We start from the raw sequence: 23697 nt of genomic DNA, 5'->3' as shown, positions 1-23697 counted from the left end.
CGGCAGTCTTTGCTCCATCATACATATCTTTTATAGCTTGGATATATGTTACTTGTACTCATTTCTTCTCTAAAATCCTCCGAAGAATGTCTCTTAGGACCATATCATACGCTTTTTCCAAATCTATAAAGACATGTGTAAATCCTTTTTACCATCTCTATATCTTTCCATTAATCTTTGTAAGAGATAGATTGCCTCCATGTTTGAGAGCTCTGGCATGAACTCGAATTGGTTGTCCGAAACCCATGTCTCTTGCCTCAATCTATGCTCAATGACTCTCGCCCAGAGCTTCATTGTATGACTTATTAGCGTAATACCCCTATAGTTCATGCAATTTTGTACATTGCCTTTATTCTTGTAGATAGGCACCAAAGTGCTCTTTCACCACTCATTTGGCATCTTCATCATTTTCAAAATCCTATTGAAAAGGTCTGTGAGCCATGCTATACCTGTCTTTCCCAAGACTTTCCACACTTCGATTGGTATATCATCTAGGCCCACTGTTTTTCTATGCTTTATCTTTTTCAAAGCTACAACCACTTCTTCCTTCCTGATTCGGTGATAAAAGGAGTAGATTCTACACTCTTCTGAGTTACTCAACTCCCCCAAAGAAGTACTCATTTCATGTCCTTCATTGAAAAGATTATGAAAATAACCTCTCCATTTGTCTTTGACTGCATTCTTTGTAGCAAGAACCTTTCCATCCTCATCCTTGATGCATCTTACTTGGTTTAGGTCCCTTGTCTTCTTTTCCCTTGCTCTAGCTAGTTTATAGATATCTAACTCTCCTTCTTTGGTATCTCATCGCCTATACATATCGTTATAAGCCGCTAGCTTAGCTTTTCTCATAGCTTTCTTCGCCTCCTGCTTTGCTATTCTATACCTTTCATCATTTTCATCAGTCCTATCCTTGTATAAGGCTTTACAACATTCCTTCTTTGCCTTCACCTTTGTTTGTACCTCCTCATTCCACCACCAAGATTCCTTTTGGTGTGGAGTAAAGCCCTTGGACTATCCTAATACCTATTTTGCTACTTTTCGGATACAACTAGCCATGGAATTCCACCTCTGGCTAGCTTCCCCCTCTCTATCCCACACGCATTGGGTGATTACTTTCTCTTTGAAAATGGCTTGATTTTCTCCTTTGAGATTCCACCATCTAGTCCTTAGGCACTTCTAGATCTTGTTCTTTTTTCTCTCTCTTTTGATATGTACATCTATCACCAACAAGCGATGTTGATTAGCCAAGCTCTCTCTCGGTATAACTTTGCAATCCTTACAAGTTATACTATCCCTTTTCCTCATTAGAAGAAAATCTATTTTGTGTTTTTGACAACCCACTCTTGTAGGTGATCACATGTTCTTCTCGCTTCTTAAAAAAGGTGTTGGCTAAGAAGAGATCATATGCCATTGCAAAATCCAAGATGTCCTCCCCATCCTTGTTTCTCTCCCCAAAACCATGGCCACCATGAAAACCTCCATAGTTGCCTGTCTCTTTGCCCACGTGTTCATTTAAATCTCATCCTATAAATACCTTATTCGTCTAAGCAATTCCTTGCACCAAGTCTCCAAGATCTTCCCAAAATTTCTCCTTCAAACTCATATCCAACCTTACTTGAGGTGCGTACGCACTAATCACATTGATGAGTTCTTGTCCTATTACAATCTTGATTGCCATAATTCTATCTCCTACCCTATTGACATTTACAACATCTTGTGTTAAGGTCTTGTCCACGATGATGGCAACATGGTTTCTCGTTTTATTTGTGCCCGAATACCAAAGTTTAAAACCTGAGTTTTCTAGATCTTTTGCCTTAAGACCAACTCACTTAGTTTCTAGTAGGCACGTAATACTTATCCTTCTCCTCACCATAACTTCCACTACTTCCATAGATTTTCCAATTAAGGTTCCTATGTTCCACGTTCCTATACGCATTCTACTCTCTTGAACTCTACCCTTCTGTCCTAGTTTCTTCACACTCCCCTGTCTACTAGGATCAAAGTACTTCTTTTGTGTGTCCTGTGTAAAGTTGATAGGAGCATATGCTTCAAAACAACTTTGAGTGGAGTCGTTCAAAAAGAAGTTTCTATGACCCTTTTGCTCATTTAACACTGCATCCGGGTGCCGATGGAGATACAACGACCCTTGCTCACTTATCACTGTGCTTGGGCAACACAGCGCGCCACTTACGGGTGATGCCCTAGCTTTAGCGTAATTTTGTCCTGGATTCATTTTTATAAGGATTCAACGTAACCTAGGAGTGCTGGTTGTTGACTACCTAACGCCCTCTCTCTTCTCATTTATCCAAGCTTAGGACCGGCAATGTAAGATAAACTTACACAGGTGGAGTTAAAGTTGGTATGAAAAATTGCTTAAAATTTTAGTTTATATGACAAATTGAAAAATATGAACAAGTTCATGTGACATTTCAAATATTTTCCCAATTTTAAAAGAGTGAATTGACGAAAATACCCTTAAAGGTGAAAATGTTGACTTTCGTTGACCATCGTATAGCAAGACGTATGACCCATTCTTTTAGTGTATCCTTGTAGTACTCAACGGTACGAACGCGTAGACGCAAGCAAAACGAATTCTGAGCTACAATGAGATTTTACGAAACACCCAACATCAAGGGTAATTTGGTAATTTCACATGGTGCGGAAGATATTTTTCTGTCTTTCTACGTTTGGTTTTGTTTGGTTAGCCAATGGGGCCCACACCTACTCTTCTCCCTTACCCCCGTGTCTCCCTCTCTTTTTCCCTTTTTTTTAAACCCTCTCACATCACTCTCTAACGAACCCTTATCTCATTATCTCCCTAAACTTTATGCACACTGCATAGAAGGTACAGCAGCACCGGCCCATCATCACCATCGCCTACTCTGGCAAAACACCACCCCTTCCCCCTTTTCCTTTTGGCTTTTAAACCCTATCAATCTCACTTTCTCCCTCTTGTGCCCTCTGCACAGAAACTGATATGGCGATCTTTTGCCATGGCCGAATCCGACAAGTTTGACACACCATCAGACCACCATCCTCTTACCCCTACAAACTAATTCAAGCCTTGGGTTACAAAAACTATGTGCAGAAGCTCACACGGAGCTCTATTTGAACTTGATGTTTTTTTGATGAAGTCCTTGGTGATACCGACCAAGGTAAGGCTCAAAATTCACCAAATTCCCTTTTAGTGATAATCTGAAACTATTTATAACCTTTGTACTTGTTTTGGGGGAAGGTTATTACAAATAAGGCGAATGGGGAAAACTTCCCTAGATTTTTGGAGCAAGGAAACGTGGTCTTTAGACCACTTTCAGACCTCTTTTTCAATCTTCTATTGAGCCTCTCTTTTGGTCTAAATTATTCCTTACACTTCTAACTACATTTTTGGTTTTTGAACCATTAGATTTAGTTGAGAAATGAGCTCGGGAATATGGCTTTGCAACCTGCAAAACCAATGCCTTCGTGAGGATGGCGAGTACTCGTGCGCGTGTGAGAGCACGTGTGAGCTTCCTGTCCTCAGTGCGTGCAGTGCGTGGCGGCAAGTGGAGGAACCCGAGGTTCTTCCTTAGGTTTCTCAATATGTCGAACCCGAATCCGCCGTCAGTTTTCTGAAATTTGACAGTTTTAAAATAATTTATTTGTTAGCTGTACTTTGTACAAAAACGTGATATACATTAGTATGTTATATATTTACGTAAATGATTTTGTTTCTAGGTGAAAGGCATCACAAGGAGCTTCGATGCCCACGATGCGGGTTCAACTCGACGACATGATTTATGAGTAGGTCTTTATTTTTAAATATTATGTATTTGTGTAGTTTCCATTTATATATTTGATAAAGAATTTTCTACATTACGCCTGGATTAGATTAAAGTTTATAAGAATTAGCGTATTGAAGAAATTTATGAAATCTTCATAAATTTTATGGGATGCACGATTATGCATATTTCGACGTGATGCCATAATAATATTTATGGTTACATATATTATTATTTTATTGTTGTGAATTATGAAATTTTCGTAATATGACCATATTTATATTACTGTTCATTATGCATGTTACACTGGTGTTTGTAATCGCCTGGGCCAGGGCAAGGCTTCATGTGTATGTTCACATTGCACCGTATGCTCTCTTTGGATCCATTGTAGGTTCCAGGCATGTCCTAGATTGTTATAGGCAATTAAGACTCATATGTGATGCGCATAGCGCCAATCTTCATGTGATTGTAGTACTAGAGTGTAAACCATTATTACACCCAGTCATGTTTATGTCAAAATATCTTTGCATGAACTCGTGTGTTAGCATATGTCGATCAACACCCAATATTTTATGTCCATTTGTGCTAGATGTCATGATTATCGGTTGTTACACGTTTTATAGGTGGAACATTGTGATTTACCATATTTCTAAAATACTACTAATTATGGTAATTGTTTTCATAGGTAATTGTTTTCATACTATATGTAGTATATAAATTTGGAAACTATACTTGTTTTATGGAGAGGGGTTATACGTTTTCGAAAATGTTTTACAAAACTTTATTTTCAGGCCTACTCACCCTTGTTTTTTGCCCCTCCAGGTTTAGTATCAGAGCTTCTGTGTTGATGAGGACTTTCTGGTAAAACGTTGTTATAGGAATACTCCCGATGGTATAATTCTCATTCTCCTTTACTGTACTTTACTTATGCTTTGACATCACGTGTGAAATAAGTTCATTCCTGCTCACCAACGCACTCTTACATTTAGGCACTTTAGGTTTAAATTTACTCACATATTCCACTCCACTACTTTTATGGTTTCGTCACCTTTCAGGTGTCAACCAGCACAATTCGATTTGGAGTCTATGTGGACATTTCGGGTCAGGGTGTGTCAACTGGTGCTTTGACAAATTCAATTCCAGCAGTAATCCCAGATCAACATTGTACCCTAACTCTAAATTATGAGTAAGTGTGGTAACATTTACAGTTTTTTATAAGGAAACCAAACAATAAACCTAATACTTAACAATGTACTTTTAAGATTTAATTTTGTGTTGAGATAAGATTTTTAATTTATTTCAAGGAGAGACGAAAGTTAAACATGTAGAAGATGACATCATTGACATTTTTTTCTTTCTCTGGAGTGTAAGTTACGAAAATATCCAATGACCAACAATTCTTTACTGACAATTAAAAGCGGAGCACGACCGAGAAATCAATGACAAAATAGAATGATCCCAACATCTGACTTGGAGAAAAAGTTCCAACAATAACAACAAGAATACATCGGTCATATCCAGTGGGGAAATCTTTGACCCAGGACAAAATGCCCTCGGATTTATGATTTATTTTTTTCTTTTTGGGTTCGTTTTCTTCATATGTGACGAAGGGCCTCCTTCATAATTCATATTGATTCTTGTTGTAGTTTCTGACTTATTTGTTCTATGCTTAAGGAAAATTACAGGGAGTACACTTTATGGTTGTCAATACATGTATAAAAAAGAAAAACAATTCATCACAGATAATCTTCCATTGAATTCCAAATTAAGATGAATTTTAAATCAAGCAAATTTTGAACCAGAAGACCTTTGTTTTGCTTTTCTCCCAAAAAATTCAACAATTTTATTTCAACCTCTGTTAACGAAAAAAAAATCTATCAAAAATTTATTTAATGGGAAGACCACGATTTGAATTTGTAAATGAAAAAAATAATCCAAGATATGTATTCTGTAAATGGAAATTTATCAAGCACCCACGGTATGATAAACCAATAGTGAAATTTTATAAACATTGTCATTCATCGGAAGGAAGAAAATGTGAGGAAGAGAGATTTAAAATTCTACTAAAAATTATTCAAACTGATTCTACTAAAAAGTATACAAAACTGATTTTACTATATTTGAAACTAATTTTGCAAAAATTGTCGAGGAGGGATTGCACTGATGGGATGTATGTAGTTTTATTGAAAGTACAAACTGAATCTAACTACACAAATAAATTCTACTAAAAAGTATACAAAAAATGACTCTACATATATTTAAAACTGATTATGCAAAAATTGTCGCAAAGGGGTGGAAAGAATGATGACATGTGTTTGTACCATACTTGACCAATCCCGAAACTACTGAGTACCGGTCAACGTTATACCGTCAAGGACCCAGAAGAGTTTCCCTCCAACCAGGAGGCCAATCACAGCGCGACACGTGTCGACATCAGAAGCCAATCATAGCGCAACACGTGTCAACATCAGAAGCCAATCACGACACGTGTCAATGTCAGAATGAAACTAGAAATTCTCTTCTATAAATAGAGATCATTCTCTCACAATATTTCCTAATGTCATTTGTACTAAATCATTCACTAGTACTCACTAAAGGAGAGCTTGAACCTATGTACTTGTGTAAACCCTTCACAATTAATGAGAACTCCTCTACTCTGTGGACATAGCTAATTTGGGTGAACCACGTACATCTTGTGTTTGCTTCCCTATCTCTATCCATTTACATACTTATCCACACTAGTGACCGGAAAAATCTAGCGAAGGTCACAAACTTAACATTTTCTGTTGTACCAAAGTCTTCACTAATTTTGTGCATCATCATTTGGCGCCGTCTGTGGGAACGACACTTATTCCCACTCTCTTCAGCTTTGTCAAGGTGGTTTCCACCATTCATACACTCTCTTTTGACTAGGCATCCTTCTCCAACATGGGGAGTGAAGGAAGCCACAACACACAGAATGACACCCCTTTTGCACCTGGTTCGAGGCAACGAAATAAGGAAGGAAAGAGGGTTGCTCTTCAAGCTAAAGTCGATGAGCTAGAAAGTTAGAATAATAAGATAGCAATGAAGAATGAGGTCCTCGAAGAGCAGTATGAGATGGTCTTCGAGATGCTCCACGAGGCTAGGTATACTAAAACACACGAGCTCATCACCCATGTAGAATTCTACCATCAACTGGGTGCCCCCCAACGCGGAGGGTCATTTTCCCTCGACATGGGTATTCCTGTTGAGGAGCGAGCTACTCATCGAAATGGTGACCAACATGAGACTTCTCTCAACCCAGCTGCTTCAACCCGAAGCAGGAGGAGTGGAGGAAGGCACCTCCTTATAGAAGGAGTGGAAGGATCGAAAGCCGTCTTTCATGACTGTCGAGACTTCCTAAAGCAACGTCAAGACAATCCCATCCATCTAAGCTCGAAGATCAATGACCCAAGGGTCTCTGAAAGACTCGGTCCCCTCCCATGTCCCAGACCGGCTACTAATTTGGGGAAGGGGTAACAAGTCCTAGAGAAACAGGAAGGTATAAGGGACTCAAAGATGTTCCAACAGACATACCTTGGAAGTCAGTACGGCGAGTCCAGGGAAAAATCACATGCTCTTGATCAAACCTTCCTACTTCCAAGAGGAGATGGAGATTTACGAAAGAAAGCTCCAGTGGTACATGACTCCACTCAGGACCCTCTTGTCCTACAACTCTTTAAGGAAGTAAACAAGTTGAAGGCCGAACAACAAGCTGAGATACCTGATTGGAACCAACCTAGGCCTGGCCCTCTTACAAGGAGGATCCTTGACACCTCTCTCCAAGCAAAGACAAAGCAGAAGCTTGGTTTGCAACTCTATACTGGAAAGGAGGACCTGATTGAACACCTTAACCTCTTTGAGTCCATCATGGCATACCAGATGCACACTAACGAAGAGCGATGTCTTCTCTTCCCCTCCACCCTCTCTGGCGGAGCTCTAAACTAGTATTGTCGTCTTCCACTTAAGACAGTAGACTCATTTGAGGAATTGAGGAAACTGTTTATTTCTCAACACATTTTCCAGACTAAACGCTTGCACTCTGCGGATGACTTGTACACTATTTGCCAGAAGCCAGACGAGTCATTACGTATGTATGTTGGCCGCTTCAGCCATGAATATTCCCGTTGTGCCGAGGTAGACGACAAGACTGCCCTCAAAGCCTTCACGGTAGGCCTACGTGATTATTTCTTCAAGTACATGATCAACGCCAACACTTGGAAAACTTACTCTGAGGTGATGGCACAAGCTTACAACTATGCCTCCGCTAAGGCAAGGATATATCAAGGGAAACCCCCTCACAGCCACCCCTTATCAACAAGTAGGGAGTGGAAGCCAGATCTAACCAAATGAGAAGACCTCGACCTTCCAAACGGTAGCGGTGCCTCCTCATGCCTTACTTAATACTTCACCAAGTCAACAGACATATCAATCTCAGGGTAAAAGGAAAGATTTCCATCCTTACCAGTCCCATTTTAGTAAAAGGAGTAAAGGAGGTCATTGCGATAACCAAGGGTATCGCCACGATAATGCCTGCCCCCAGGCAGTCAACACAGTGGGCCAAACATGTGTCAGGATAGGCCCTACCCCGAGGTATGTGACATACACGCCCTTGAACGCCATATGCGTGGCCATTTACCCCATCATAGCACACCTGATACCGAAGCTAATACTGAGGCAGTCGGGTTACAAGCCCACGAAGAACACGGGCACATTTTGCTGTTACCACGAGCATAACGGCCATGACGGCGAGAAGTGTATCACCATTTGTGATCATATTGAAGATTTGGCACGTGAAGGAAATCTATGAGATTCATGTGGGATTTCTAATGACTAGCATGCATATACAATTCAAAATTTATATACGAAAGCAACGGAAGCATGTTATCAAATAATATCAAAGCTATAGTCATGCAAATCCCCTTCAAGATGTATAGGTTTATATATGATGCATCAAAACATTTTAGTGAAGAATAAAGTTTAGGAGTAGTTTTATACCTCTTGATCTAGATCTTAGACCAAGGATGGACCACCTCCAAGACCTTTGCTCCTTGAACTCCTTGAGCCTAGCCTCATTCCTTGCCTCTTCCACTTTGTTTACAAATGAGTGCTCCTAGGTTCTCTTCAAGTCTCCAAAGTTGAAGACCTCTAAAGATCCTCACCCACTAGTGTAGTGAGAAGGATGAAGGAATAACCAAAGGGAGAAAAAAATGATTAGCTAAAATCTCCCTATGGTGGCCGGCCTTCGGTGTTGAAGAGAGAGTTATTTTCTTTTTCTCTTTTGTTGTTTTGAACACCCAAAAAACCCTAATGAAAAATATCTCTATAAAGTTCCTTTTATAGAACAAAGAAACCTAGTCAACCACTTGACTTCCTCTCTCTCCCTTTCCCTTTATGTGGCCGGCCTCCTTAGTGTTGTTTGGGCTTTTGGGCTTTTATCATTTCAAGTCATCTTATGCTTGAATAAAAGCCCAATGGGTTTAGGCCCAATGGGCCCAATTAAACCTGAACGTTTCTTTAAGCCTAAAACGATCTTTTATCGCTTTTATGATTTCTTTAGACTTTCTAAATTAATCACAATACTTAATTAATCCAAGTAATTATTTCCATCATCCATTAGTTACTCACTACAAGAGTGTGTTGGTGAACAATCGTTTTAGGTTCTAATTAGCAAGGCAGTGAGGTGATTGGCACCAATCCAATTGATTATATTTAATCCAATCACTTAGTGAATTAAAACTTACTTTTAATTCACCTTCTTCTTTGACGACTACATTTAATCATCTAGAAGAACTCACAAGCCATGAGTGACATCTAACCATATATCATGGCTACCCAAGCTAATGTAGAAGTTGTTCTGAGAACCTATTCAGTTGGAATTACAATGTAATTTGATCCTTCTCTAAACAATACTCTCAATCACACTATTAGGGTATGGATATATTATGTCAAACCCCTAATGTGATTTTTCCATGTTATATGATTCAATTGAGTCGTATAGGAACGCTTTCCTTTATTACGCTCGATACTTCGGCCGAAGATTCCCGAATCATATCTTAGAGTATTCATCCTCTCATAAGGATTAGAGATCCCTTGTTGCGCATTCACTTGCCTTCATGACTAAGTGGCTTAACCCCAATTATGCCGTGGACACCCGCGAATGGGGAGACTTTGACATAATCAAAGATCAAGTACTTAACCACAAGACAACGATGATGCCTCAGGTCAAATGACTACTTACATTATTCCAACCATTAGAGTTACTTGCTTGACATGTGAGTAGACCTCCATGCAAGTACTCTCGTTCGATTGTGTTCAGTGAACTCATTCCCTTAATGAGCACCTACATACTTGTCTTAGTGTCACTACACGAATGGGATGAGACTTTCCATCCTTCTAATCGAAGCGGACATAGTACATACTGGTCTATGCATTGTCAGTATCCCTCAGACAATCCTATGACCAGGAACCTTTTGGACATTATGGTTATGTGAAAAAGGTCTATGTAGTCTAACATCATTAGATTACTTCTTCAATCGATCCATTGTCCATGGATGCACCATTTAGGACATATATCGTTTATAGAAATAGTCCTAAATAGTATCTTCGCCATTTGATGTATAAGAGTCATCTATACATCCATTTATTGTCCTGAAAGGTTTCATCCAAAGATTGACTTTCAGGGCATATTTCCAACACTGGCTACCAAGTGTTTCACGTGGAAGACATCAGGGGAGGCAAGTATCAAAAGCCTAACTGGGATTCAATATGTTTCTACCCTGAGGAAGAAAGAGGTATCATCTACCCTGACAACGACCCACTGATCGTGGAAGCTCACATAGCCAACTTTGAAGTACGACGAATCCTGGTAGACACGGGGGCTTCGGTCAATATCATGTTTGCTAAAGCTTTCAGGGCACTTAATGTAGCTGAACACTTGCTCGATCGCTCGATTTCTCATCTGATAAGTTTTTCCGGTGATATCGAGCAACCTTTAGGGAGCATACACTTACCTTTCACCATTGGACCAGGCCCTTACACAACTACCATTAACACTAACTTCCTGGTGGTTGATTGCCCAACGACATATAATGTCATCTTCGAACGCACATGCAATGATCTCAAGGCCATGGTATCCACACATATGTTGATGAAATTTCCAACCCCTATGGAAATGGTTACATCAGAGGAGATCAACTTAGTGCACGATCATGTTACAACACTTCGGTCAAGCAACAACACCTGCCTGTGCCCAAAGAAACCCTTTCTATACATGACCAAGTCATAAAGACCAGCCTAGACCAAGCTAACTCATGGTGGCAATAGTCAACCCGACGATCCTCGAGATGACTCTTTCACCCAGCAAGCACAACCCGCTGAAGAGTTGGAGAAGGTCTCTATCTCAAAAGATTATCCAGATCACATGGTGAAGATTGGCACCACTTTGTCACCACTCATTTGGTTGGCATTGATCTCTTTTTTGCAAGAGAACACTGAGGTCTTCGCCTGGTCATACGAGGACTTGCCAGGCATCTCTCCCGATATCATATGTAACCGCTTAAGTATTGACCCCAAGACCAAGCCAGTGAGACAGAAGCGAAGATCTTATGACGCTGAACGGTAAGAGGCAATGAAGGCAGAAGTTGAAAAACTCAAAGGCATAGGCTTCATCCGTGAAGTCAATTATCCAACGTGGGTAGCAAATGTTGTCATTGTTAAGAAGAATCCGACCAAGGAAAGTCTCCTGCTCCAAAAGGTTTTGTGGAGAATGTGTGTCGATTACACTGACCTAAACAAAAGATGCTCGAATGATAGCTTTCCTCTTCCTCTCATAGATAGACTTATAGATTCTACGATAGGGTGTGAACTCCTGAGCTTCATGGATGCTTACTCAGGATACAACCAAATCCTCATAAACCCTTCTGACCAAGAACACACAGCTTTCACGACTGACAGGGGACTAAATTACTATAAAGTCATGCCCTTCGGCCTAAAGAATATAGGAGCGACTTGTCAGAGACTGGTCAATTCAATGTTTGCCGAACAGATTGTAAAGAGCATGAAAGTTTACGTTGATGATATGCTAGTCAAGAGTAAACATGTTGACCAACACATCACCAACCTATTTGAAACTTTCACCATTCTGAAGAGGTATCGAATGAGGTTGAACCCTAACAAATGAGCCTTCGGTGTAGGCTCTGGCAAATTCTTAGGCTTCATGATAAGCCAACGAGGCATTGAGGCTAATCCCGAGAAGATAAAAACAATCCTTGCCATGAAGGAACTGGTAACTTCAAAAGACATCCATAGCCTTATTGACAACGTGGCAGCCTTAACTAGGTTCATCTCTAAGGCCACATACAGATGTGCTCCTTTCTTCAAAGCACTTAAGGAAAGTAAGAAGTACATTACATGGACCGATGAATGTGCTGAGGCATTCAAGAACCTTAAAGACTACATGAGTAAAGCCCATCTGCTCTCTAAACCTGAGGTTGGTGACATTCTCATTATCTCTCTGTCGATATCAGCTTCAGCAGTAAGTTCTGTTCTTATTCGAAAGGATGGTAATGTCAAACGGCCTGTCTACTAGGCTAGCAAGGCCTTACAAGATGTGGAGACACGATACTCTAACATTGAGAAATTGGCTCTAGCATTGGTCATGTCTGCTTGAAAATTTCGCTCTTACTTCCAAGCACACTCCATCATCATGCTTACTAATCATCCTCTTCGACAGATACTCCAAAGTCCTGACACTTCTGGGCGAATGATCAAATGGGTGATAACATTGGGTGAGTTTGACATCTTTTACCAACCAAAGCCAGCTGAAAAGGGCCAAGCAGTGGCAGACTTCATCGCCGACTTCACATATCCTGTTGACATTGTTTCTACGCCTAAAGAAGTGGTTTCATTACCCTCGGAAGCTCAGAAAATATAACCAACAGCCCCAGCATGGAGTCTATATGTTGATGGCTCGTTCAATCGATAAGGTTGTGGAGCAGGACTAGTCCTTATGACCCCTGACAAAGTGGCGATGGAGTATGCTCTTCGTTTCAAATTCAAGGCGTCGAACAATGAGGCCGAATATGAAACCCTCCTAGCAGGCTTACGTTTGGCCAAACACTTTGGGGTTAAACGAATTGATATTTCAGTGACTCCTAATTGGTGGTTAACCAGGTCACCAACAACTTTGACGCAAATGATAGCTCCATGGCAGCATATCTGGCACAAACACAATTGTTGCTCAAACACTTCCACTACCAGATCACCCAAATTCCTCTAGCGGTAAACAGTCATGCAGATGCTTTGGCTCGCTTCGCGTCAGCGGTGGAAGACAAGATTGGGAGAAAAATTCAGGTCGAATTGTTGGCAGCACCAAGCACCATGGCTGCGGAAGTGTGCAGCTTACAACAGAGGGATAGTTGGATTACCTCGATTTATAGATTCCTACAAGGCTACCCGTTACTTGATCATTAATAACCAACTCTATAAGCGGGGTTTTAACCTACCATACCTAAGATGCCTTATGCCTGCAGAGGTAGAAATTGTCCTTTAGGAAATACATGAAGGTGTCGGCGGAGATCATGCTGGATCTCGATCCCTAGCACATAAGGCTTTTCGCCAAGGATATTACTGGCCAACACTCCACCAAGATGCCATCAGAATATCTCGCTCATGTGATAAGTGTCAACACTACGCAACTATTCCTCACTCCCTTCCCGAGCCGCTCACTTCTATGATCAGCCCTTGACCCTTCGCCCAATGGGGACTTGATTTAATCGGCCCAATGCCTGCATGGAAAGGTAAGGTTCGCTATGTAATCGTTGCAATTGACTACTTCACAAAGTGGGCTAAGGTAGAACCCTTGGCAACCATTACTGAGGCAAAAATAGAAGACTTCGTATGGAAGAACATCCTTTGTAGATTCGGCATTCCCAATGCGATAGTCACTGACTGAAGGAAAAATTTTGTCCTAGCTAAGAACATGTGAGAATATTTGAACACATATGCAAACTATTAACACATTAAAGTAGGCATGCATTAAAAAACAATTCTAAAACCCATGACTTTCAAAGCCTAGTGAATGGTGAACCATGAGACTCTTTAACTACGTTAAAGAGAAGGAAGGATTTAGAGATTCATTACCCTTGAAGCTCATCCTTGTTTACACAAGGGATTCACCCAAGTGGAGGGCCTTCAAGTCACCTCCTAGCTCATTGGATCTTCCTTGTGATTTTCTTCCTTTTTGATGCTCATTTGCTCCTTAAGGATGTGAGGAAAGGATCTCCAAAACACCAAAGGTTTGGTGTCTTTAAGTCTCCACACCAAGGATGAGGTGTGAAGATGAAATGGATGACTTAGAGAAGAAAAGATTGCTAGCTAAATCTTCCCTATGTGGCCGGCCTCTTTGTAGAGAAAAAGAGAGAAAGTGTTTCACCTCTTTTCCTCAAGAAAACCCTAATGAGAAAATAGCTATAAAGTTAACTTTATACTACATCACATTTGAGTGGCAAACTTGTAATTAATTCAAGTTTGCATCCACTCTCCCTTATGGCCAGCCTTGTCTTTGTTATTGGGCTAATTGCCCATTTTGTTTTAATGGTCATACAACTTAAACATAATGGGCTTTGTGGACCAAAACACTGTTGGGCCCCGAAATCCAAAACCAACTTAAAAGCCCAATACGAACCTTTCGTAAAATTAATTAACTAATTAATTAATCTTGACCATTTTCAATTAAACCATTTAATTGCATATCCATTTCATTTATATTTCTTCACTTTCATCCTTACTCGGTGTATGATCCATTAGGTTCCAATTAGCGAGGCAGTGGGCGATTGTTACTCTTAACGATCGATTATGAACTGAAACTACATTTCAATTCTCCCTTTGATTAAGATTAGTGTTTGCTAATCTTCAGGGCTTCCACAAACCATGAGTGACACCTAGCAGCATGTCATGGTTACCCAAGCTAAGTAGAAGTGGTTGGAGAACCTATCCAGTTACAACTACAACGCAATACGGTCATTCTCTAATACAATACTCTTAATCACATTGCTTGAGTGATAGTTTGTTTCATGTTCATGTCTACTATCCAATGTGATACTTCTCTATATGATTCAATTGAATATGATTTGGAACAAACTTCCTAAGTCATATTCATATGCTTTGGCCAAAGACTCTCGAATCATATCTTAGAGTATTCTCCTTCTACTATGGAAGGTTAGAGATCCCTTGTTGTGCATTCATATGCCTACATGAATAGATAGCTTGACCCCAACAATGCCGTGGACACTCTCAATGGAATGCCTTTGACATGATCAAAGATCAAGGACCTAACCATTAGACATCTATGATGCCTCAGGTCAAATGACTACTTTGCATATTGCAACTTACGAGTTCTTACATGACATGTATGTTCGAACTCTCTTTTGATCGTTGTTCAGTGTACTCGATTACTCTTTCAAGCACCTATGTGTTTGTCTTAGTGTCCAACACTAAATGACTTGAGACTAGTCATACTCACGCTTGAGTTGACATAACATATACTAACCTTAGCGGATTGTCAATGCCCAATTGGCAATCCTATGACTAGAAACGTTTTAGGAATGAACATAAGAGAAAGGTCTCGTTAATCTAACTTACTTAAATCACTTCTCTCTTAGATTAAATACATTCCTTGGATTCCCTTATTGCTTAAACACATGATACAATAAATAGTGATTAACAATAAGCTTTGCCCTTCATTAAACATATAATAGTTTAATACATTAAGTATTCCAAAAGGTATTACATCAAATGAGTGGCTTTGTGGGCATACTTCCAACACTGACAATGGGCGACAGTTCAACAATAATAAGTTCAGGATGTTCTGCTCTAAGTTCAACATCAACTTATGTTTTGCCTCCCCAGCTCATCCCCAGTCTAATAGACAAGTTGAAGCCATCAACAAAATAATCAAGCGAACTTTGAAAACCAGCTTGGACAAGGTTAAAGGTTGTTGGCCAGAATTTGTACCCCAAGTTCTTTGGTCATACCGCACTTCATATCGGGCATCAACAGGAGAAACCCCATTCTTACTTGCCTTTGGTACAGAGGCAGTAGTCCTAGTTGAGCTTGACCAAGCAACGTTCCGAGTCTAGAACTACGTGGAAAGCGAAAATGACAAACAACTTACCCTCAGCTTAGATCTAGTCAAGGAACACATAAACTAGGCTTACTTGAGGAATGTCGCCTACAAGCAGCACATCTCCAACTACTATGACTCAAAGGGTCAAACCTTGTTTTTTGAAAATGGGGGACTGGGTATTGAAGAAAAGATTACTTTGCGACAGAGTCCCGAGTGAAGGAAGACTTAGTCCAAACTAGGATGGACCATTTAAAGTTGTTGGCATCAGTCGCCCTGGCTCCTACAAGCTTAGAAGCTCCGATGGCAAGACTATTGGCCATCCATGGAACGCTGATCACTTGAAGTACTATTACAAGTAAACTCATATTGTACAAGTGTTAAGCTTCAACCGTTCAGTATCCTATGTAACGAAGACTATTTGGCATGAATTCAATAAAGAGGTGATTTAGACAACTTGGTCCTAATCCTCTTACATTCCTAGCAATGAAACACTCGGGTTCAAAGCTTCAACATGAATGCTTCCAACATGAAACAAAGTCTATATCAACAAGACTATACAAATAAACGAACAGCTTCACAGTATATTCGTTCAATCATACATTCCAACACATTCATACATAAGCCAACTGTGCTTCGAAATGGTTCAACATACTTTGTGTCATTCGACACTTTGTTACAATGTGCCTCGACACCTTGCCCTTATTCTCACCAACCAGGTGATGAAATGTGAAGAAAGAACTCATCTTCATGCCACCAACTAGGTGATGAAATGTACAACCTGTACTCTCATTCATGCCACCAACCAGGTGATGAAATGTACAACCCGTACTCTCCTTCATGCCACCAACCAGGTGATGAAATGTACAACCCGTGCTCTAATATCATTTGGCAACTTGCCACCCATGACACCAACCAGGTGAAGAAGGAACTCATCTTCATGCCACCAACTAGGTGATGAAATGTACAACCCGTTCTCTCCTTCATGCCACCAACCATGTGATGAAATGTACAACCCGTACTCTAATATCATTTGGCAACTTGCCATTCATGCCACCAACCAGGTGAAAAAGGAACTCATCCTCGTGCCACCAACCAGGTGATGAAATGTGATGAAAAGTGATGAAGGAACTCACCTTCGTACCACCAACCAAGTAATGAAAGCAACTCACCATTCATTCCACCTACCAGAAGATGAGTGGTACAACTTGTACACGTGAACTCCTAGCATTCACAAATAATAAAAAATCCTCAAGCTTAACAACTCAACTAGGGGAGCACTTATGCCCAACAAGAGTTATAGTCACAAACAAAGTCTTATTGCAAGCCAACAACAACTTCAGTGCATGGCATGCGAAGATCAAGCTATTCAACCCTTTTGCATTTGCTTCAGACATTTCCCCTTTGTAACAATGCAAACACTACAACTCGTAGAAAGCTTCACACACTCTTAATCAAGACAGTGTGAAGCAAAACCAATTTATGGTGCCAACAAGAGCTTCATCAAAGGAGTTCAACCACAATTCTTAAAAGCTTCACACACTTTTGATCAAGACATTGTGAAGCAAAACCAATTTATGGTGCCAACAAGAGCTTCATCAATGAAGGGCAACCACAATTCTTAAAAGCTTCACACACTCTTGATCAAGACAGTGTGAAGCAAAACCAATTTATGGTGCTAACAAGAGCTTCATCAATGGAGGACAACCACAATTCTCAAAAGCTTCACACACTCTTGATCAAGATAGTGTGAAGCAAAACCAATTTATGGTGCCAACAAGAGCTTCATTAATGGAGGGCAATCACAATTCTTAAAAGCTTCACACACTCTTGATGAAGACATTGTGAAGCAAAACCAATTTATGGTGCCAACAAGAGCTTCATCAAAGGAGGGCAACCACAATTCTCAAAAGCTTCACACACTCTTGATCAAGACAGTGTGAAGCAAAACCAATTTATGGTGCCAACAAAAGCTTCATCAATGAAGGGCAACTACAACTCGTAGAAAGCTTCATACACTCTTGATCAAGATTGTTCGAACAAATTTAATTTATATGGTTTGTCCAAACCTTCGACTACTACAAGGTGTGACTTGCATCACAATCTCTTGCTCAACTATGTGGAAGCAATATTTTTATATGTTGTCTCTCCCACATTTTCAAATTTCTAGTTCCCAAAAAAAAAATTGCGAAATTCAGCAAATTTCTAGTTTTCCAAAAAATAAAATAAAATAAAATAAAATAAAATAAAAAGGGAAATTCAACAAAGCTTCACACTATCTTGATCAAGATAGTGTGAAGCAAAATCAATTCATGGTACCCAACAAAGCTTCACCACAAAAGCTTCACCAACAAAAGCTTCATCAATGGAGGACAACTATAAATTCTCAAAAGCTTCACACTATCTTGATCAAGATAGTGTGAAACAAAATTAATTCATGGTACCCAACAAAAGCTTCAACTCCAAAGCTTCACCTACAAAAGCTTCAACACAAAAGCTTTACCTACAAACTTCACCTACAAAGCTTACTTCAACTTCAAAGCTTCACCTACAAAGCTTCAACACAAAAGCTTCACCCACAAAAGCTTCACCCACCACAAAAGCTTCACCCACCATAAAAGCTTCACCCACAAAAGCTTCACTCACCACAAAAGCTTCACCCACTACAAAAAGCTTCACCTGCAAAAGTTTCACCCATAAAACCTACAAAAGCTTCACTCACAAAAGCTTCACCCACCACAAAAGCTTCACTCACAAAAGCTTCACCTACAAAAGCTTCACCCATAAAAGCTTCACCCACAAAAGCTTCACCCACTACAAAAAGCTTCACCCGCAAAAGCGTCACCCATAAAAGCTTCACCAACAAAAGCTTCACCCATAAAAGCTTCACCAACAAAAGCTTCACCCATCACAAAAACTTCACCCACAAAAGCTTCACCTACAAAAGCTTCACACTATCTTGATCAAGATAGTGTGAAGCAAAATCAATTCAGGTACTCAACAAAGCTTCAACCTCAAAGCTTCACCTACAAAGCTTCACCTACAAAGCTTAATATATATATATATATATATTTTTTTTTTTTCAGAAATTAAAAAATTCAGAAATTCGAAAATTCAAAAATTCAAAAAAAAAATAAAAATGCCTAGGCCTCCTCTTCTTTGAGCCTATCAACTTTCATAACAAATATATATGAAGAAGGAGTTTTGGGCTACCACTTAAAAAGGAAATGCCTCATTCGTTAACTCCCTCGACCGCAGACTTGGGGGACTCCTACCATATGCTATGCACCTTGATACTCAGAAGTCTCACGACCACTCAGTAACTTGGATCAAAAGCTTCACCCACCACAAAAGCTTCACCTACAAAAGCTTCACACTATCTCTGATCAAGATAGTGTGAAGCAAAATTAATTCATGGTACCCAACAAAGCTTCAACCTCAAAGCTTCACCTACAAAGCTTCAACACCAAAGCTTCACCTACAAAGCTTAATATATATATTTTTTTTCGGAAATTAAAAAATTTGAAAATTCGAAAATTCGAAAAAAAAATAAAATTGGCTAGGCCTCATTTTCTTTGGGCCTAAGTTTTCCTTACTCGGTAAATTAAGGGAGCACTACCTCAACATACATGCTTTACTCACAAAGCTTCAACATACAAGCTTCAACAAAAGAAAAAACTGAAAGATTAGTGAAGAAGGCCTTGGTGTATTTAACACAATAAGTTGAAATGAAACAAAGCTTGTTTATTGATATCTTCGCTAAGTTACAAATATGTACATATACATGAATCAAAATAAACAAACAAGAGGGAGCCTTCACAAAGGTTGCTCAGAAGAAGTTTCAGCAGTCTGCAGAACCCTAGAAAGAAGAGGCACCGGAGGGTGATTATTCGGAGTCTCAGTACTAGGCAGAACCCCAGAAGGAGGAGGCACCGAAGGTTGATCATTTGGAGCTTCATTACGCGATACATCCTAAGAAGACGAAGGCAATAAATGCCTTTGGAATAAACCAACAAACCTCTGATGATCAAGTAAAATCTGACCATCAGATTCCTGCAGCTGGTTGAGTTTCCTCTTCATGTTTGTAGCATAATCATGTGTGAGCTTGTGCAACTATTTAGTCTCATGCTTGAGCCCTCTAATCTCTTGTTTGAGACTTATCACTTCAGCCGCCAATGATTCAACTTGGCTGGTTCGAGAAAATAGACGTTGGGCCATATTAAACACATAACCTGCATACTGAACACTGAGAGTCAGAGAATCCTTAACAGCCAATTCATCAGACCGTTTGGAAAGTAGTCTGTTATCTTTGGGAGTGAGAAGGTTTCTGGCCACCACCGCAGCTGTCATATCATTCTTCATCACAGAGTCCCCAACAGTAAGAGGACCAGTAGGGGATAAGAAGGATGGGCGTCATATGTTGTCTTGAGAGGGCATGGCTGCATCTTCACCAAAGTTCAAGTTAAAACGACGGTCGGCGGGGCCAGACATTCTCAGAAATGATGAAGGAGAAATGAGGTGTAATAAATCTCTGAAGTACAAAAATATGGAGAAATTCCTACAAGCAATAACTCTCTGAACGTACTTCTTGCACACAATTGGTGCCCCTATAAAAGAAAGGGCAACAGGGCCTTTGGTTCAAAAATCGAAGAGGCATTATTCTTCGAATTTCGAGAAGCAGATTTTCCTGAGTAAAATATGTCGACAATCCCTACATGCAACATCAGCTCCTCGGGTACCACAGATAACTTTGCCAAAGATCTCTGACAAAGTTTAGACACATAAATTTTGAAGATCCAGCTATCCTACTATTACCCACAAGGTTAAAGGAACAGCACCACTGCTTGATAACTGGAAAGTTCCTATTTGTGTCAACCTCTATGCTCTGTGGCAAGGCAGACTGGCAAAAATGCCCAACCTTTACTCACATTGGAGAAAACACTCCCAACAAGATTGCTTGCTCAAAAATCGAAGAGGCACAACTTTCTAAATCTCGAGAGCCAGACTCCTAACATGATCACTTGCTTAAAAATCGAAGAGGCACCGCCTTCCGAATCTCGAGAGCTAGACTCCCAACAGGATTACTTGCTAAAAAATTGAAGAGGCACATTGCTCCAAATCTTGAAAGCCAGACTCCCAACAAGATTATTTGCTCAAAAATCGAAATGGCACATCTCTTCGAATCTCGAAAGCTAGACTCCTAATAGGATTACTTGCTCAAAAATCGAAGAGGCACTGCCCTCCGAATCTCAAGAGCTAGACTCCCAATAGGATTGCTTTCTCAAAAATTGAAGAGGCACCGTTCTCCGAATCTCGAGAGCTAGATCCCCGACAGGATTGCTTGTTCGAAAATCGAAGAGGCACCGTTCTCTGAACTTCGAGAGCTAGATTTCCTTGGATAAAGCTTGTATACAATCTTCACACGCAACATCAGCTTTCCATATACCACAGACCACTTTTTCAAAGTGCTTTGACAAAGTTAAAACACGTGAATCTTGCAGCTTCCACTACATTACTATGACCGAGAAGGGTAAAGGAACAGTGTTACCACTCGCTGTTGGGACAATTTCTATATATGTCGACGTTTATCCTCAGCAGAGTCTCTCGAAATACTCAGCTTCTTTTCCCCCCGATAATACCTCTACAAACCAGCCACACTAGAGCAAGAGTATCTCATATCATCAGGGTTAAAAGCAAGAGTATCCCAGATCAAGGTTTTTTCCTGTCTTTTCATTTGGCCTTGTTCTTACCTGCAAGACAAGGAGAAAGAGAGCAATCAATCAGCACTTAGAATCAAGCTTCCAGTCAGGAACTGACTGCTTAGAACCCTATGCCTAATTACTTACCTGGCATTGCTCCCGAGTACTCATCTTCAACATCTTATGCTTCTAAAGAAGATACCATATCTGCCTGAGGAACAGATGGGGCAAGTGAGAAGGATACAAGGAAGCATGTGGAGACAAGCATAACATAACATATGCCGATACATCCACTACTTTGTCAATAGCAAAAGTATCCTATATCATCGGGTCGAACGTACTCTAGATTTGATGGACTTGTTTTGACCCTCAAATTCTTGAGTCAACCTTATACTCTGGTGGAAACCAGAAAACCCTCCAGCCCAGTTCAAGAATAAGCCTGTGGAAGGTTACTTCTTCAAAAGCAAAAGTATCTCATATCATCTCTTCTCCATTTGCTTCTCCTTATGTTTGTTACTGTTTACGACACAAGAAGAAGGAGAACAATCAACCGGAAGCCGAAGTCGAACCTCCGATCCAGGTTGCTTGCTTGAAAGTCTGATTGCTTACCTTGTCTGTTACCTTATGCGGAAAATCTCCTAGCTCAGCGACTTGGGGAAATCCTACTATAGGGTTTGTATCGCACTTGACCAAGCCCGAAACTACAAGTAAGCTTCAAGTGAAATTGATACATTACCTTGTGCATCTTCATCGGTTAAAGATACCACCCCTAGATGGAGGAAAAGTACTTCCAGAGAAGATGCCACATCTACATATGAGACAGATAAGGCAAGTGAAAATGATACCACACTTCGATACCTAGAAGTTTCGTGATTACTCAATGGCTTGGATCTTGCAAGTCCCCAACCGAGGAGCTTCCCTCACTCGGAAACTTAGGGGAGCACTGTTTGTACCATACTTGACCAATCCCGAAACTACTGAGCACCGGTCAATGTTATACCGTTAAGGACCCAGAAGAGTTTCCCTCTAACCAGGAGGCCAATCACAGCGCGACACATGTTGACATCAGAAGCCAATCATAGCGCGACACGTGTCAACATCAGAAGCCAATCACGACACGTGTCAATGTCAGAATGAAACTAGAAACTTTCTTCTATAAATAGAGATCATTCTCTCACAATATTTCCTAATGTCATTTGTACTAAATCATTCACTAGTACTCACTGAATGAGATCTTGAACCTATGTACTTGTGTAAACCCTTCACAATTAATGAGAACTCCTCTACTCCGTGGACGTAGTCAATCTGGGTGAACCATGTACATCTTGTGTTTGCTTCCCTGTCTCTATCCATTTACATACTTATCCACACTAGTGACAGGAGCAATCTAGCGAAGGTCACAAACTTAACATTTTTTGTTGTACCAAAGTCCTCACTGATTTTGTGCATCAACAACATGTATATAGTTTTGTTAAAAGTATTCAAACTAATTCTACTAAAATCATACAAATTGGTTTTACTAAAAATTATTAAAAACTAATATATTTGAAACTGATCTTGTAAAAATAGTCGAGAGAGGATGGATTGATTCTAATAATAAAGGATACAAATTGATGCTACATGTATTTTCGAAAGTGACTATGCAAAACTGATCGAGGAGTAGTAGAGTTGATGACACACATTAATTCATTAAGTTGGGTTGGCTGGATTGTTTACAAACAAAATTGTTAGGGGTATAGCTGGTATTTAAAAAATTGTTTCCATGTTTTTAGGCTAAGTATTAGTTGATTTTGTGTTTGTCTCTCCTTAAAATGTTCTAAAACTAGTGGAGTTTCTTGAATTATATTGTATGTTTTTGTCTTTATATATAAGATTCCCTTGTTATAAACTTCTTATTTAAGTGTGATTGTGTAAATCCTAAATTAGATTTGATACTAGTTATTCTTCCCTATTAGGACGTGTATTCCTTGGAGGAGAAGGATTTTTCCCTCCCTTATTACTATATATAAAGGCACTGCGTATGGCAATAACACATCCTCTACACAACCCTACAAACACATCTCTCTCTATTCTATCTCTGTGCCGCCAACCCCTC

The 23697-nt window shown here is 40.0% G+C and overlaps 1 long non-coding RNA gene across 1 annotated transcript in view; it reads right to left on the bottom strand.

The window, feature by feature from the left end:
- Positions 1 to 6260: 6260 nt before the first annotated feature.
- Positions 6261 to 23697, bottom strand: part of LOC126628916 (uncharacterized) — a 52059-nt gene continuing 34622 nt past the window's right edge. Inside the window, exon 2 of the long non-coding RNA XR_007625627.1 lies at positions 6261 to 6367. This is a non-coding gene — a long non-coding RNA (uncharacterized LOC126628916). The remainder of the gene's footprint in view (positions 6368 to 23697) is intronic.

Source organism: Malus sylvestris, chromosome 7 (assembly GCF_916048215.2).
Source record: "Malus sylvestris chromosome 7, drMalSylv7.2, whole genome shotgun sequence".
Taxonomy (NCBI): domain Eukaryota; kingdom Viridiplantae; phylum Streptophyta; class Magnoliopsida; order Rosales; family Rosaceae; genus Malus; species Malus sylvestris.
This window is presented reverse-complemented; position numbering and strand designations above follow the sequence as displayed.